General features: G+C 34.5%; 1 non-coding gene across 1 annotated transcript; it reads left to right on the top strand.

The window, feature by feature from the left end:
- The first annotated feature begins 11,635 nt into the window (after window positions 1–11,635).
- LOC124960826 (small nucleolar RNA SNORA13) lies at window positions 11,636–11,766 on the top strand. Its single transcript, XR_007104148.1, has one exon. It is a non-coding gene; the product is annotated as a small nucleolar RNA SNORA13 (small nucleolar RNA).
- Window positions 11,767–18,225: the final 6,459 nt, after the last annotated feature.

The raw sequence follows: 18,225 nt of genomic DNA, 5'->3' as shown, positions 1-18,225 counted from the left end.
TTAAGTAACTTGCCCAAGTTAATACTTGCCATGTAGCCAGAATGTGAACCCAGGTAATCTAGTTCTAAAGCCTACCCTTCCAATCATGATGGTAGATTAACAAGGAAAGAAAAGTAGGGATTGTTTCACCAAATAGGAGGGAAAGTGAGGTTAACTGAGTAAAAAGGAAGGAAGGAAGGAAGGGAGGGAAAGAGGGAGGGAGGAAAAATCTTGCAATGTCACTCTTTCTGACTTTAAACTGCTGTTGGATTTTTCCTAAACAAATACTCTATCACATAATCAATTCTGGGTCTGGTCTTATTGATAAGTCTATGAAAACTCTAAATGGTTGAGTATCCATTATCCAAAATGTTTGGAACCAGAAGTATTTTGGGTTTTTTGGATTCTGGCATATTTGCATATATATGATGAAATATCTTGGGAATGAGACCCATGTTTAAACATGAAATTCATTTCTGCTTCATATTTACCTTACACAACTAGACTGAAGTTAACTTTATCCAGTATTTCTAGTACATCTCTTCAGACTGCATCTCATCTTATGAGGTCATGTGTGGAATTTTGCACTCATGGCATCATGACAATGCTCATAAACTTTGGGATTTTGGAGGACTTCATATTTCAGTTTTTCCAGATTAGGTGTATTCATCCTGTATTAAAGATGGTCTCAGTAAACAGGGACCTATAAGATGTGAGGAAGAAAAGAATTCAGGTCAATACTTCTCAGAGCACTGTGCATACAGAAGTGGCTTTGTGGGCCTTGAAAAGGAAGGTAGATCTCCACAGCTGGGAAGTGTAGACACATATAATCACTTTTAATTGTTTTTATTTCAAAGCATTTGGTAAATCATTTTTTTATGTTTTATTTGAAAATAATCTCAAATTTACAGGAAAATTTCAAGGACAGCTGTAGTACAGAGAACATCCTATACTTTCATCTTTTCCTTGAGTAAACTATTGTTAACATTATGCTTAAATTCATTTATTATTTTCATTTCAACATGTATGTATTAAGAACAGGAATATTCTCTTATAGAACCAGGACCAGTTATCAATTACATTATTTATGATAACACTTTACTAACAATATTTCAATGTTGTCAATTAACCAATAATACCTTTTATGGCATTTTTTTCCTTCCAGTAATGGATCAAGTCTATATTGGTATTGTTTTAATATTTAAATATCAGTTCTTTAAGAACATTTTCCCAGTTTTTAATTTCTTGGTCTTCTATGACACTAATAAATTTTAATAATATTCTCCAGGCTTTAAAAATTAAATATTATTCACTTTTTCTGATGTTTCTTCATAAATATATTCAGGGTATTGAATTTCTGGCTGGAATTGTAGCTAGGTGGTACTGGTAACTCCTCAGGGTACTACATCTGGACTTTCACAATATCCATCTGTTTTTCACTGATCTATTGATCAGGATGTTGTCTGGCTTCTCCATGTGTGTGGTTCCTATTTCCCCCTTACTAGCAATGAGCAGTCTACAATAAACACTTCAAAACAGCATGCTTTTCATGTAAATATCCCTCCAATTTTAGCACCAATTGATAATTCTTGCCGGGTCCTATTATTACAATAGCTGTAAAGAAATGATTTTTCCATCTCCAACATTCTTCCTCTACTTACCAGATTGAACTTAACACTCTACTCCAAATAAGATCCCTCCTTTTATGCACAATGTATTAGTGCATATGTATGCACAGATGTACACACACATGCACACATACACATGGAATATGTAATTTTTATCAGTTTGGACAGATGTATTCCCATTTTTACCAAAGACTCAAAATTAATTATTATACTAAATTATATTTGTGTTCAAAGAGTTCCAGATTTGGACAGTGACCCCTTCAGGATAAATTCCATATCCTAGTGATATGCTCCTGTCATCCAAAATAATATTTTTCTTTCCTTTTTTTCCTTCTCTCCTTCCTTCTTTGTGTTAATTTTTTGTTGCTTGCTAAATAAATATATTGTATAGAGGAATCACCACCTTCTCAGACTCTTGTCCAGCATCAGACTGGGTGCAGAGTCACGAAGCCTGGGACCTAAGTTGTGCTATATAACATGAACCAACTGTATAAATATTGGTCTTCAAAGAAGTGGATTCCATGACAGCATTAAACATGTAATTACTATATTAGAATAAAGGATTATATGATTAGAAATGTAAGGGTGCTGGAAGAAGTTGAGCATCATCAGACAAAGATGGAAATCTGAGTTTGAATGAAAAAGAATAGGAATTTGACTGAAAACATCTTAGCCTGTGCAGGTGAAGGCAGGTTTAGCAAAGCCTGTGGGGAGTTCTTGAACCAAAGTGGGTCATCAGCTGGGATATGTGTTTCACAGAAATTGATTAGTCTTGATAACCTTCCTGTACTATCACTGACAGAGATTGGGGAGGCAATTCTCAGCACAAAGACAGAGATTCCAAAACACTGCATCTAGAGAACCACACCTGTTAAGCCCCCTCTTTACTGGAGTAGAAAGTCTTCTGAGCACTGTTTTGTCTATGGACTGGGTCTCTTCTGAGTATCACGTATCCACTATGGAACAAGTTCACTCTCACTGCCCTTCTTCTTCATACATATATTTGAGAAACAAAATCAGGTATGAAAACACTTTGTGAAAGTCAAAACCTATACCACCATACCAGGGTTTATGTTCCTATTATTTATTTTTAGAAGTATCACAAAACTCAGTTGACATAAGGAACAGAGGAAAAGCAATCTCCATAAAAGAGCATTTGAAGGTTAAAAAAGGCTTTGACAAGTGAGAACATACCATGGGAATATGTGGAAGAGGTCCTGATTCAGAATTAGAAAATCAGGAAAGACTCATTGAAGAAAGGATATCCAAGGAAAACCCTAAGCATAAGAATTTCATCAGCTGAAACAGGGAGGTGAGAACAGAGGAAAGTGCTTAACAAGGAATCTATATGTGTAAGAACTAGTTTAGGAAATGGGAAGAAAATCATGGTGGGGATTGGAGGGAGGGGAAGAGTAGAAAACACATCTGTGATATCAACAGCCTTGGAGTCAGTATTAAGGGATGTGTATCATTAGCCCATACACAAGAATCAACACAGTGCCGACGCTAAGTAACCCTGGAAGGGAAGAAGTATATTCATCATTTCATGTTTTTTGTTTGTTTGTTTGTTTTTGTTTATCTTTGAAGTCTTCACTACCTTCCTACCATTATCTTCTTTGGGAATAAAAGTATGTACTACTTGGAGACTTTTCTGGGCTCTCCTCGAATGGGAATATCACATATGAAACTCTCCAAAGTGGTATAAAGACCACGAGATATTTAAAGTTAGAATCATAAATTAAAATTAGTATTTACTCCCAACAAGTTGAATGGGATTATCTAAATTAGAGATTCTAATATTCCTATGGGGTGTCAATTAAATTTCCTTGTTAATTAAGAGGTTCTATGAAAACAGTCCAAGATGCTGGTTTAGTTGAACCCATTGGAGCCTGTGTAATCAGAGACTAAAGTACACAAAGACATACAAATGAACTCTTTCCAAAGTGATTGTTTGAAGTGGTCCAAAAGGATCTATAAGCTACAACTTAGATCAAAGAAAAATTGGGGGTAATCCCCAAGTCAAACTGAATTCTCCATGGGTATTTGTGGCAATTTGACAGAAAACTGCATACTCTCAAATCCCTGTGGAGCTTGTTTGAGATTTGAAGAGACATGAATAAGCATGCAAGATGGAAATTGTGAAGTCCACAGATATTTATTGACAGAGCTTATTTCACTTTTCCCATGCCAGAGACATGAAAAGATTTTCTGTTTCTTTTTAAGCACTTGATCCACTCCAAAAGGACAGCTAGATAATCACCTCAGACAGGAGGAATTACTGACTCACAGAAATACACAGACGTGGGGACAGCAGTAAAGTCCTGATTGCCAGCTATGTGAATAGTTGGTACATCTACCTATCACCGTCCATTGAAATTTTTTCTAGTCAGTTTCTTATATTAATTGATTCCCTATGTCCATTTTTCTTGTTCTACATCTCTTCTAATGAAGGGGCTATGCAGAGGACTAAGACTTGTGGCATATGATGCTGAACATGAAATGCTAATGACTAGTCATTGCCTGAATATTGAGCTATTTTATTATTCTTTTTCTCAAACATGTGTTTTCAATGAGCTAACAGAACCAGATTTGACCATGAGTTACAGGGGGGTTGCAGCTGTTATAACAGATGTATTGCACAGCCATGAAATAAGGTGTCAAATGGTAGGAGAAGCAAGGGTAGTTCAGTACAGGGTTGCTTAACAGAGTGAAAGTCCACCTTTATGGCATTATAAGTCCTGATCAGGCATCATTCTGTCAGGACTTTGCTTAAAAGGCAGACAGGCAGACCTCAACATGGACCTCAGCCTTGCAGCTTACTAGCTGTGTGGCCTTGTGTACCCTGGAAACTTAACATTTTAAGATATAGTGGACTCAGCTTTCAAATGTAGAGAATGATGCATAATTTCTGATTTATTTGAGGACTCAGCAAAATGAAAGTAAAATACTTAGCATGCTAGAATTTCATTATATGGTAACAATTCTAATTTATTACTATTTTTTTTTTGTACCAGGGATTGAACCTAGGGGTGCTGAGCCACATCCTCAGCCCAATTTATTACTATTATAATCACAATTGTTAATAAAAAATACAGAGCTGTTATCACTATTACCATTTCTTTGATAGAATATAGATTGTCTACTTAGTGTAGTACGTAATTAATTCACCTTAAACTTTTAAATGTATTTAACACAAATCATGATGTAAACAGTAGAGTTTATTGGCAGAAAATGCATATATATAATATGATATAATCAATTGAGGATAAATTACAGTATAATGAAATTTTTATATATGATCAACACTTGTGAAATCATAGGTAAAAATAATAGAGCAAGTAAATTTCTTTAGTTTAATAAAAAAGAAAATCTAAGCTATAGAAATGACATTCAAACTTAAGGTATATATCAGTGGTCTTTCAATTGTTAGATATAGTAAATATTTAATAGCTTTATTTTTTCCTGATATAATTCTAAATACAGTCAAATATGAAGTGTCTTACAGTTGAGTTATTAATTTAAATAAAGTATTTCCCTAAAGATAGAAAATGAAATAGTAAGATTTTCTCCTAGATTTTCCTTTTAGAGAATCCTCGTTAAGTAGATCATCTCTAATTTAAAAAATTGATATCCAAACTCCTACAAACTCCAAAAGATTTTGAATTCCTACATAGCAGAGAAAGTAGAAAATTCCACACCAAACCTCCTCTGATAGATCACAGTCAAAATACAGGGACACTAAAAATAATGTGTAAAATTAGCTTCAGAATATGATTTTAATGTGTGTGTATGAAACATAGATGAATTTCATGTATAGATTTTGGATTGATCCCCAAGATATCACATTATTTATATGCAAATACTGCAAAATGTAAATAAGTGCACAATTCAGAACATTTTTGGTTCTAAGCATTTTAAAATAAGGGATATTAAACATATATTTAAAAAGTATAGATTTGAAAACATTGATTTCTTATTTTCTGGTCCAATTTTTAGATTTACATTATTAACTTACCTTATTCACTATACCAATTCACTTGTCATTATCCAGAGGTTTTTAAAAAGTATAATAATTTGGACAAAGAATTATACAACAGTGGTATACTATATACAATGTGATGAAATTAAATGCTTAGAGACCTGGAAAGTTCTAACTGGAGGACGGTTACATTAAAAATATCTGGTTCATTTCTCATTGCATGAGGACATTTCTTTCAATTAGTTAATATAATCCTGTGACGGAGTCATTTTATGGTATAAATATATTATTAGTTTAACCAATTTAATTTCTTTGCTTAACTTTATATACAAACTTGCATTTAACCTACATGGCAAACTCTCCCCATGGAATAATGAGAAAAATAGGAGCAAAGCCCATAAGAAATATTGGGAAATAACTTCCTAGTAGAGCTATCAATGTAGCCTTAACATTTGTGAAAATTTGCAACATCAGTAATAGGGTGCATTGTAACTGTACATTGTAACTAGAAAGATTGAGTAAAGTTCCTTGTTTGTATCCCATTATCTAAACTGAATCCTGTTAGCAAGTGTTTATTGTTTACTTAATTTGTGATAACCAATTTTCTGAAACTATGAAGAATATAAATTCATATTAGAGTATTTTTTTCCACCAGATGTTTTGAATTTAAATAAAAGGAACATCATCTCATTAGGCATTGATAAAAAAAATAAACAGAACTATATACAATCTGCTATAGGAACTTCGTGTAGGGTGATATTGTAGAGGGCAAAGAGTGGAGCTGACTTCAGAGAGAACAACAGAAGATTTGGAATAGGATGGAGACAGGCATGTAGAGACAGAAGGGCCCTCCTTTCTGATCATACTGTTGCAACAGTATGATCAGAAAACATAGCCAAGTAGTAGTAAGCCTTGTACTAATGTTATAAAAGAACTTTATTATATAACTCAAGTTCATTTTATGTTTATTTGCTGAATGAAACTTACCTCATTACCTCATTAAGTCATTTACTTCTTGCCTATCTTAAACTCCACTCATCAAGGCTTTGTTCAGAGGAGAAAAGTCACATAAATTAGCTCAGGAGGGTGTAGTTATGTGTGACTAGGTCTATGCAAATAAACTTCTGTTTTTTTTTTTTTATTGTTTGTTTGTGTTGTTGTTGTTTTGTTTCCAACCCCAAACATATTATGGTCACATACTAAGCATTCAACAGAAATTTTATTTAACAAAATTGAAATGAACCTACTTCCTCACAGGCTGTCTACAAAGTTAGGTATGTAAAATTTTATTAAGCAGAATAGTTCATCTTTCTTAAAAGATCTGCTTACATCTGGAAGGATGGAAGTCTTTGGTAAGTTCTGACTGTTGGTGGTTTTATATTGTATTGAAAGCATTTAACTATATTTCAGCAAGGTAAACATAAAAGAAGGTTAAAAGGAATAGTCTTTTAGATAGCTAGGCAGCTAGTGTTTGACAGTATAAATTGAATCTGTCCCTTATCTTATAAAGGCAGAAGACACTGAGAATGAGTGAAGAAAATTGGACTTCTAAAATGATAAAATATTCAATAACTCTCTGGAAGGAATATCTCAGTTTTCATAACTTGATTTCTAACCAAATTTATATTATGTGGAAAAAACACTGCATAGAAAACATTTCAGTCTCCTATTGCATTCTAAAGTATATTAATTATAACAAAAACAGTGGCAACACAGTAAGTGGAACCGTTATTTGGTTTTCTACAATGTGTTCACTTTCTTCTGTTTTGCATGTTACCTTGCTAATCTTTGTAATGACTCTATAAAAGTGAGTATGAGAAAGGCCAACAAATGCCAAAGGTTCTCAGCAAGGATGTAAGAGTGACTATTTCAAATCCAAGTTCTGTCTGGCCCCACAACTCATGCCTATTCCCTACACTAGTATTTACAAAATGTTTTTTATTATCCTTATAAATTTTGCCATATTTGAGTATCAACCTAAGGAATTTATTAATATGTACACATGTGTGCAGATATACGTTTACACATGTATGTGTGTATATATATATTTACATATATGTATTATATGTCCTATATCTTGCCACATAAGTCTTGTAAATATTCAATTCAGTGGCATTGATTATATTCACATCATTATACAATAGTCACCATTATTCATCTAGATAATTTTTTCATTATCCAAATTGAAACTCTCTGCCCATTAAATACTAACTCCCTAGTACCTACTCCCCTCCAGTCCCTTGTGACTGCTATTTTCTGTCTACGAATATGAGTACTCTAGGTACCTCATATAAGTAGAATCATACACTAAAACTTGTCCTTTTTTGTCTGGTTTATTTCACTTGGTATAATGTTTTCAAGGTGTATCCATATTTTAGAATGGATCAGAATTTTATTTCTTTTGTAGACTTAATGCTTTAATCCATTAATCTGTCATTGGACATTTGTGTTGTTACAACATTTTGGCTACTGTAAATAATGCTACTGTGTACCTGAGTGTGCAAATATCTATTCAAGCTACCTGATTTCAATTATTTGGGGTACTGCACATAATTAGAATTGATGACCCATACAGTAAACTGAACTATTAAATTATTAATTTAATTTACTTAGAAATCATCTCAGGTTATATTAAGTAAATTATTTTAAAAGGCCACTGTATCATTGATATAGTCAGGATAGATTTAGTTAAACCACATAACACATCATTACTATTCATACAGTAAAATCTTACATTCTTTGCACTCTGGATATCCCAAGGGCTTCAGAGGGAGGAGGGGAGGTGGACTCTACACAGTCAGCCAAGGATCCAGCCTGGCAGAAGATTCATCATTTATAGCAACATAAGGGCCAGGAGAACTTTTTTCCACTGCAGTGGCAGGAAAAAGTGACTTCTGGAAGGTCTTACAAAGGCAATGACATACTTGAATCTAAAAATGGCTCCTATAATATTCAGACTTAGATCATTGGTGAGAAATAGTTCTGTGGTCCTGATAAATTGCCAGAAGTGTTAGAGGCAGAGAGTGGGGCACAAATACCTCTTACTATTCAACAGAAGAGAAAGGTTTACATAGTTTGTGTAGGTGCACTCTGAATCTCTCCCCATGCAGGAAGTGAAATTCACCTTTATAGGTTATACATATATATTTATACCTTTTTACCATTTAATTTCAGTTAAACTATCACCAGAGGTATGCAAGCTACTTAGTAAATGTTACTCTACAGTTAGGAAATGAAGTCTTCTCAATAAGAATAGTCATGTATTTGTTACATCCAACGAAAACACATCTACAATATTAATAAGAAATAAAAAAAGAATTTGGATGAAAAGGAAATGTTTTTCAGAAAAAGGAAATGGGTCATTCATTTACCAATTTACAAAAATATTTAGCAATAAACACAGACATTAAAGTGAGAAATGACTGATTCAGGAGAGGTTGGAGCATATAATCAGATATGCTTGACCCTTAAATAGAATGAGTAAGGGTCAAGAAATTATTTTATACAGTCATAATTTGAATAATAAAGATATGGGGGAATCAAGAAAATGTGGGAGATTATTTTAGGCAGTGGAAACATAATATCAAAATTCTTGAGGATGGAAAAGAGTGAGGCAATTCAAAACTATTAAATCCAGTATTTCCTGAGTACAGAGAATAAGAAATGGAGGTCATGCAAGAGGTAACACTCTCTAATATACACAGTATCACATATGTTCTCAGAACAGTGAGAAGAAAGAGCTCCTCTCCCTTTGGGCAGGTTCCTTATCTCTATCCTGTGCATGATTAAATGGAGTCCAGGAGAAGTTATGTGACAGTTATACAGTTTGTGCCCATTGGAGCCTGCATTTAAACCCAGTTCTTGTGATCTCATGGAAATACTCTTTATAACTCTGTGATTGTTATCTAAATTGAATATCAGAGCAGAATCTATTTTCTTTTGACAAAGATTATAGGCAAGTAAAACCTAGATTACATAAATGAATGATTGTGAAATGTTGGGAGAAAAAGCTTTAAAAAATTCCGTTAACAAAATCTGAATTAGAACATGGCTAATCAATTACAAGAATTTCAAATTATTCAGCATTAATGACAAAAACAGACCATAATGAGATATGTTAGGCTTTCCAGTTGGCAAGTGTGTTGATGGTGGTTGGACATCTTAAATACTGGTATTTTTAACATTGGGATGAATGTAAATTGGTACAGTCCTTTTGGATGACTATTTGTGTCAAAATGATAGAGTTTATCTCAATCTCAATTTTTACCAAGTAATTCTGTTCCCAGGAATTCATTCTAAATAATCATACATAAGCACAAAGTTTATGTATATCTAAATCTCTACATTTGTATTTCTTCCTAATATATATTCCAACATTGCTTAGAATAACAAATTAAAAAAACCAAATATTTTTGCTCAGAAATTTATGAAATTCTATACAGCCATTACAAAACACACCAAGAAGGACTATTAAGTATAAGGAGAAGAAGTTAAAATTTTTGAAGGGGTCTGAAGAGAAGCACCCTACTGTATGACTCTGCCAGAGAGTAGAGTTAGGTCATCAGAGGTGACACTCTTCCTAGTAGTAAGCAAGAGAAACTTTAAACCTATAAGAACAGTGAGGGAAATCCTAAATAGGTCAGAGAATTAGAAGACAACAAGAGAAAAAAAGATGTTAATTTGGAAAAGGCACTTTAATTTACAATATAGGATGTAAGGTCAATTATATAAGTGAATTTGTGTGTAGAGTTAAACGCACAGCACAATCTGGATATCAAAATGTTGACATTTGTTTTTACGGGTGAGGTTTGAATAACTTCCTTAGATATACTTTCCCAGTTTTCTACAATTAACATTTAGTACTTTTATTATCAATTTAAAAAATACAAAATAAAACTAAAAAAGTTTACTTAGAGTCTCTGGACTGGAATTCAATGATATCACCACCCAACAGCCAGATGGACTGGAGAAAACACCTGAAATGAGTGAAATTTGGCAGTTTTTTTTTTTTTTCTTTCTTTTTTTTTTTTTTTTTTTCCTGCTAAGTGGTACTTCAATCTGTGCTGTGTTGCGCTATGCTGTGCTAAAGAAGGAGTCCAGGTGGAGCTGTAGCTCTTGGGGTATGCACATGCCAAAATGGAGGAAGAGTCTGTAGAGGGAGAGAAGAAAGGAAATGACTGGAGAGAAGCAGAGGTGAGGAACCCCAGAGTAACCTGAGCCCTGATTCCAGGTCCCATAAATCCTATCCCATGAAATATCTATGTTCTTCAATTAAGTTCCCTTTTGAATTAGACTGTTTTAAGTGAACTTTATTTTGTATGCACTCGAAAGATTATAGGCTAAAACTGCATATGGTAGTCACTAAATATATTTGATTTATACATGACTGAAATGTGGCTTCAGAATTAGAAAGACTGAACTTGAGAGTTCAGAGGACATTCTAGGAAATGACTAGACCACTTTATACTTCATAAAAGTCTCACAACAGCATTGCCAGTTTTCATTCCTCTTCTGTTTGCTTGCTTCCAGCATGGAAAAACGCTCTTCTGTAAGAGTTCTTTACCTTTTAGTTTCATTCTCCTTGTTCTTCAACAAATGAATACTTTTGTATCATGCCCTTCAAATCTCCTATGCCCGGAATAACGTTGGCTAATTGCTCTGTAATTTCAGTCTTATTCACTTTGCTTCTGACCCTCTGCCATATTGCTTACTTTTCACAGAAAGACATTGCCCTCTTTAAAGGTATTTACCTCTCATCTCAGGATTTTTTTACACTACTGTCAAATAATACACAGTCAAGCATGATTCTGAGTGATGTGTCCAGGTTATGATTTGTCCCATAATGCTTAATATATTATAAAAGAATCTGGAGTTATAACTATAGGAAATTACCTCATTAACAAATGATGTGCTCATAAGAAAATTGCTTAACTCTTCTGAACCTTGGTTTCATCGTTAGTAAAATAGTTGCAACCTCTAATAGGGTTGTTATTATGCTTTGGAGAAAGGATCAGAAAAACAATGGTTAATTTAAAAATCAATAAATATAAACTTTTTGTTGCCCTGTTCACTTTTTGAAACTAGTGAAAGTGGAATCAAAAAGGCATAAATAAATGCTTTTCAGCTTTTTCCTACCCTTAAATTTGGTACTTTAATGTAGGAGTTGTATAAGTAACAAAAAATAAATAAATAGTAGGCATATGAACACTATTTCTTAAATATCACTGATAATTTTGTATGGTTATTTTGAATTTGTAAAATTGTTAAGCATCATGTGAGATTATTTTCCTGAATTATTACCATGTGCCATGCATAGTAATAGGTAGATGCAACTAATCCTGTTTTTACAGAGGAGGAAATTAAGGTTCAGAAAGGTTAAATAATTTACCCCAAGTGAGATAGAAAATGAGTGTCAAAGTCAATATTGGAACTGTTTTTATTCAGTTACAAAGTTATCATTCTTTCCTTTAAAGGGTCTTGCACCTGAGAAGGAACACAGTTAATGCCATATTATGTTGATTGAACCTAATTCACTTTGATTTTTATTTTTTTTGGTCACATGTACAAGCAGAAAAAAAAAATCAGATCAAATTTCATCAGTAACCTTCCTTGTGGTTATGTTTAAAAATGAAAATCAGAGCAGGTATGTGCCCTTCAATCATCTTTCTTTTCCCAGTCTGCTGATTGTCTTCTGTCTGCCCTTCTGCAGGAGCACACCCTCCTGCTTTTTGCAAGGAGACCAACCTGCAAGGCTACACCAATAAGGCTCTAATCTGGCCTCTTGCTGGACTCAACCAAGGGAGATAGTAAATGAGAGGGAATTACTTTGTAAGTATTCTAGTACTTGGTCCTTCAGCTCCATTCTAACCCCAGGGTGAGTTTGCAGGAATCCACTCAGATCACATCTTGATAAATAGTTCTTTTGTTAAACCCTCTCAGAATAATGATAATCTAATTTTATTCTAGGACCTTGTCATTTATTTTGTGATCTTTTCTCATACATTTGACACAGAACAGGGGACTTGACACACTAAATGTATGTGAAAGAATGGATAAACTCCAAAAAAGACTAAAGTGATTTCATCAGAAAAAAATGATACATTTGCTTTATACTTAGAGAAGACAAAACTAGCTGGTGGAACCCACTGATAATTCCAAAATAGTTTATTCTTCAACAAATGTCATTATACCAAATGGAAACATAACTTTCTATCCAGGCTTACTTCCTCTTTCATAAGCAAAGTCTTCTTGGAGCCCCATGAAAGCTGAGAAGACTAGGTCATATAGCCAGACTCCCTGCCTGGGAAACTGAAGGTAATCCAAAAAGAGGTTCCAGGAGGTTCACCCAGAAGCTGTGTGGTCACTCTGGTCTGGCAGAGAATGAAAGCCTTGGGAGCTTAGAACTACACTCCTAAACAGCAGTCTTTCAGCTGGGATTAAAATGTTAGCCAACTCTGGACAAGATGTATTCTGAAAATAAATAAAAATTCCCAAGAAGAAACCTTCAGTAACACAAATATAAATCCAAGGCTGGAATTTGTCTTGAACAAAGGGACACCTCTCTCTTCTCAGTATTGTTGACTGTCTTTAAAAATGTCTTCTACCTCCCTCCCAGGAATAATTCATGGAGTGCATGATTTTGTTTTGCTTTGTATACAGTACTCATAGTTGAAGTGAGAAAGAGGCAAAAACTATGCCTTTCAGACATCCTAAAAGCTGCTGAGAATTTTCATTCATCAGAACAATTCTCATGCTTTAAAGAAGGCACAGAAATTCTCAATTTACTTACTCAATGATCACTTCAGATCACTCAATACAAGGGAGAAGGTACTGCTGACATATCAATAAAAGGCATTTAATAAATTGCTATTGTGATGCAATTATGAAATCAATTTGCTTCTGGGTACTAGAGACTATAATCTCTCTAGAATTTCTGTAAGAAGTATACATTCCAACTTATAATTTTAAAAAAAATGGAAACCGAGGGATAAGGCCACTTGCTTAAGGTTTCACATGGAAGAAAAGGGTCAAATGAGAACCCTGCCCTCCTTATGTCTCCCAACACATTGATTTCACCAGGGAAAAGTAGCCTCTTAATTTTCCCCAAGCTCATCGAGTTCACAGAGAGACATGTAGGGCACACCATCAAATGCAATGACTGGTGATAGTGTGAACTTCTGGACTGGCTGAGGACACATGAAGGACTGGGAGACAAGTGGTTTGGTTTTGTTTTAGTTCTGCTATTTCTATACAGGTTATCCTGTTAGTGAAAAAAAAATATATATATATATATATGTCAAAAACAACTATTTTATTGGGTTTTGATTCTGAATCAGATTTGTTCATATACCTAGTGTGATATTGATACCTGGAACAAGCACCAGATATTCTGAACTGATTTCAACTATGGCATAATACTTAACTTTTGTGAAATTCCCCAGATAACTTTTATTTATAACTAGGGTTGAAAATTCTTGCCTTGTAAGTATGGTGAGAAGAAAGGAGTATTAGAGAGGATACAAAGAAGGAGAGGAGGCAATAAAAAGTAAAGTAGACAGAAAAGAAGGGAGGAAGAGGAAGGAAGAAAAGAGATTTCTATGTGAAAAGCAGAAACACATGGCATGATTACACATATCAAGATTAATGTAAGACCAAGCTTAAAAAATTATTATGTGTCATCTGAAAAAAATTAATTCATACTGTGCACATCTTTTTTTTAAATTGTAAACAAATGGGATTACATGTTGTTTCTCTATTTGTACATGGAGTCAAGGCATACCATTTGTGTAATCATAAATTTACATGGGGCAATGTTGTTTGATTCATTCTGTTATTTTTTTCCCTTCCCCCCACCCCTCCCACCCCTCCCACCCCTCTTTTCCCTCTATACAGTCCTTCCTTCCTCCATTCTTACCACCCTCCTTATCCCTAACCCTAAACCTAACCCTAACCCTAACGCTAACCCCTCCCATCCCCCATTATATGTCCTCATCCGCTTATCAGCGAGATCATTCGTCCTTTAGTTTTCTGAGATTGGCTTATCTCACTTAGCATGATATTCTCCAATTTCATCCATTTGCCTGCAAATGCGATAATTTTATCATTCTTTATGGCAGAGTAATATTCCATTATATATATATGCCACAGTTTCTTTATCCATTCATCAATTGAAGGACGTCTAGATTGGTTCCACAATCTGGCTATGGTGAATTGAGCAGCAATGAACATTGATGTGGCTATATCTCTGTAGTGTGTTGATTTTAAGTCCTTTGGGTATAGGCCAAGGAGTGGGATAGCTGGGTCAAATGGTAGGTCCATTCCAAGTTTTCTGAGGAATCTCCATACTGCTTTCCAGAGTGGCTGCACTAATTTGCAACCCCACCAGCAATGTATGAGTGTACCTTTTCCCCACATCCTCACCAACACCTATTGTTGCTTGTGTTCTTGATAATCGCCATTCTAATTGGGGTGAGATGGAATCTTAGGGTAGTTTTGATTTCCATTTCTCTTATTACTAGACATGTGGAACATTTTTCATATATCTGTTGATTGCTTGTAGATCTTCTGTGAAGTATCTGTTTATTTCCTTAGCCCATTTGTTGATTGGATTATTTGTATTCTTCATGTAGAGTTTTTTGAGTTCTTTATAGATTCTGGAAATTAGCGCTCTATCTGAAGTATGAGTGGCAAAGATTTTCTCCCACTCTGTAGGCTCTCTCTTCACATTACTGAGAGTTTCCTTTGCTGAGAGAAAGCTTTTTAGTTTGGATCTATCCCAGTTGTTGATTCTTGCTTTTATTTCTTGTGCTATGGGAGTCCTGTTAAGGAAGTCTGATCCTAAGCCAACAAGTTGAAGATTTGGACCTACTTTTTCTTCTATAAGATGCAGGGTCTCTGGTCTGATTCCGAGGTCCTTGATCCATTTTGAGTTGAGTTTTGTGCAGGGTGAGAGATAGGGGTTTAATTTCATTCTGTTGTATATGGTTTTCCAGTTTTCCCAGCACCATTTGTTGAAGAGGCACTCTTTTCTCCATTGCATATTTTTGGACCCATTGTCTAGTATGAGAAAATTGTATTTATTAGGGTTTGTGTCCATGTCCTCTATTCTGTATCATTGATCTACCCTTCTATTTTGGTACCAATACCATGCCGTTTTGTTACTATTGCTTTGTAGTAGAGTTGAAGGTCTGGTATTGCAATACCCGCTGCTTCACTCTTTCTACTGAGGATTGCTTTAGCTATTCTGGGTTTCTTATTCTTCCAGATGAATTTCATAATTGCTTGCTCTATTTCTGTAAGGTACATCATTGGAATTTTAATTGGAATTGCATTGAATCTGTATAGCACTTTAGGTAGTATGGCCATTTTGACAATATAAATTCTGCCTATCTAAGAACATGGGAGAGCTTTCCATCTTCTAAGGTTTTCTTTAATTTCTTTCTTTAGTGTTCTGTAGTTCTCATTGTAGAGGTCTTTCACCTCTTTCATGAGATTGATTCCCAAGTATTTTATTTTTTTTTGATGCTATTGTAAATGGGGTAGTTTTCCTAATTTCTCTTTCTGAAGATTCATCACTTATGCATAAAAATGCATTGGATTTGTGAGCATTGATCTTGTAACCTGCTACTTTACTGAATTCACTTATGAGTTCTAAAAGTTTTCTGGTGGAATTTCCAGGTTTCTCTAAATATATAATCATGTCATCAGCAAACAGGGATAGTTTGAGTTCTTCTTTTCCAATTCGTATCCCTTTAATTTCTTTGGTTTGTCTAATTGCTCTGGCTAGAGTTTCAAGGACGATGTTGAATAGAAGTGGTGAAAGAGGGCATCCCTGCCTTGTTCCAGATTTTAGGGGGAATGCTTTCAGTTTTTCACCATTTAGAATGATATTGGCCATGGGCTTAGCATAGGTGGCCTTTACAATGTTAAGGAATGTTCCCACTACCCCAATTTTTTCTACTGTTTTGAGCATGAAGGGATGCTGTATTTTATCAAATACTTTTTCTGCATCTATTGAAATAATCATGTGATTCTTAACTTTACGTCTGTTTATATGGTGAATGACATTTATTGATTTCCGGATGTTGAACCCACCTTGCATCCCTGGGATAAAACCCACTTGATCCTGGTGCACTATCTTTTTAATATATTTTTGGATGTGATTTGCTAAAATTTTGTTGAGAATTTTGGCATCAATGTTCATTAAGGATATTGGTCTGAAATTTTCTTTTCTCGATGTGTCTCTGTCTGGTTTAGGTATCAGGGTGATATTGGCTTCATAGAATGAGTTTGGGAGGGTTCCCTCCTCTTCTATTTCATAGAATACTTTGAGGAGTATTGGAATGAGCTCTTCTTTAAAAGTTTTGTAGAACTTGGCTGAGAACCCATCTGGTCCCGGACTTTTCTTTGTTGGTAGGCTTTTGATGACCTCTTCTATTTCATTGCTTGAAATTCATTTATTTAAGTTGTGTATATTTTCCTCATTCAGTTTAGGTAATTCATATGTCTCTAGAAACTTGTTGATGTCTTCGAGGTTTTCTGTTTTGTTGTAGTATAGATTTTCAAAATAGTTTCTAATTATGTTTTGTATTTCACTCGTGTCTGTTGTGATATTTCCTTGTTCATTCTGAATTTTAGTAATTTGAGTTTTCTCCCTCTTTCTCTTTGTTAATGTGGCTAAGGGTTTATCAATTTTGTTTATTTTTTCAAAGAACCAACTATTTATTTTGTTAATTTTTCCAATTGTTTCTTTTGTTTCAATTTCGTTGATTTCAGCTCTGATTTTAACTATTTCCTGTCTTCTACTACTTTTGGTGTTTGTCTGCTCTTCTTTTTCTATGGCTTTGAACTATAGTGTTAGGTCATTTATTTGTTGATTTGTACTTCTTTTGTTGAATGCGCCCCATGAAATAAATCTTCCTCTGAGTACTGCTTTCATAGTGTCCCAGAGATTTTGATATGATGTGTCTTTGTTCTCGTTTACTTCTAAGAATTTTTTCTTTTTTTTGGCTTTTTTTTTATATTTATTTATTTTTTTTAATTGTATACAAATGGGATACATGTTGTTTCTCTATTTGTACATAGAGTCAAGGCATACCATTTGTGTAATCATACGTTTACATAGGGCAATGATGTTTATTTTTTTTCCCTTCCCCCCCACCCCTCTCACCCCTCTTTTCCCTCTGTACAGTCCTTCTTTCCTTCATTCTTACCGCTCTCCTTATCCCTAACCCTAAACCTAACCCTAAACCTAATGCTAACCCCTCCCACCCCCCATTATATGTCCTCATCCGCTTATCAGCGAGATCATTCGTCCTTTAGTTTTTTGAGATTGGCTTATCTCACTTAGCATGATATTCTCCAATTTCGTCCATTTGCCTACAAATGCCATAATTTTATCATTCTTCATTGCGGAGTAATATTCCATTGTATAAATATGCCACAGTTTCTTTATCCATTCATCAACTGAAGGGCATCTAGGTTGGTTCCACAATCTGGCTATGGTGAATTGAGCAGCAATGAACATTGATGTGGCTGTATCTCTGTAGTATGCTGATTTTAAGTCCTTTGGGTATAGGCCAAGGAGTGGGATAGCTGGGTCAAATGGTGTTTCCATTCCAAGCTTTCTGAGAATCTCCA

The sequence above is a fragment of the Sciurus carolinensis genome, chromosome 11, assembly GCF_902686445.1.
Source record: "Sciurus carolinensis chromosome 11, mSciCar1.2, whole genome shotgun sequence".
Lineage (NCBI taxonomy): Eukaryota > Metazoa > Chordata > Mammalia > Rodentia > Sciuridae > Sciurus > Sciurus carolinensis.
This window is presented reverse-complemented; position numbering and strand designations above follow the sequence as displayed.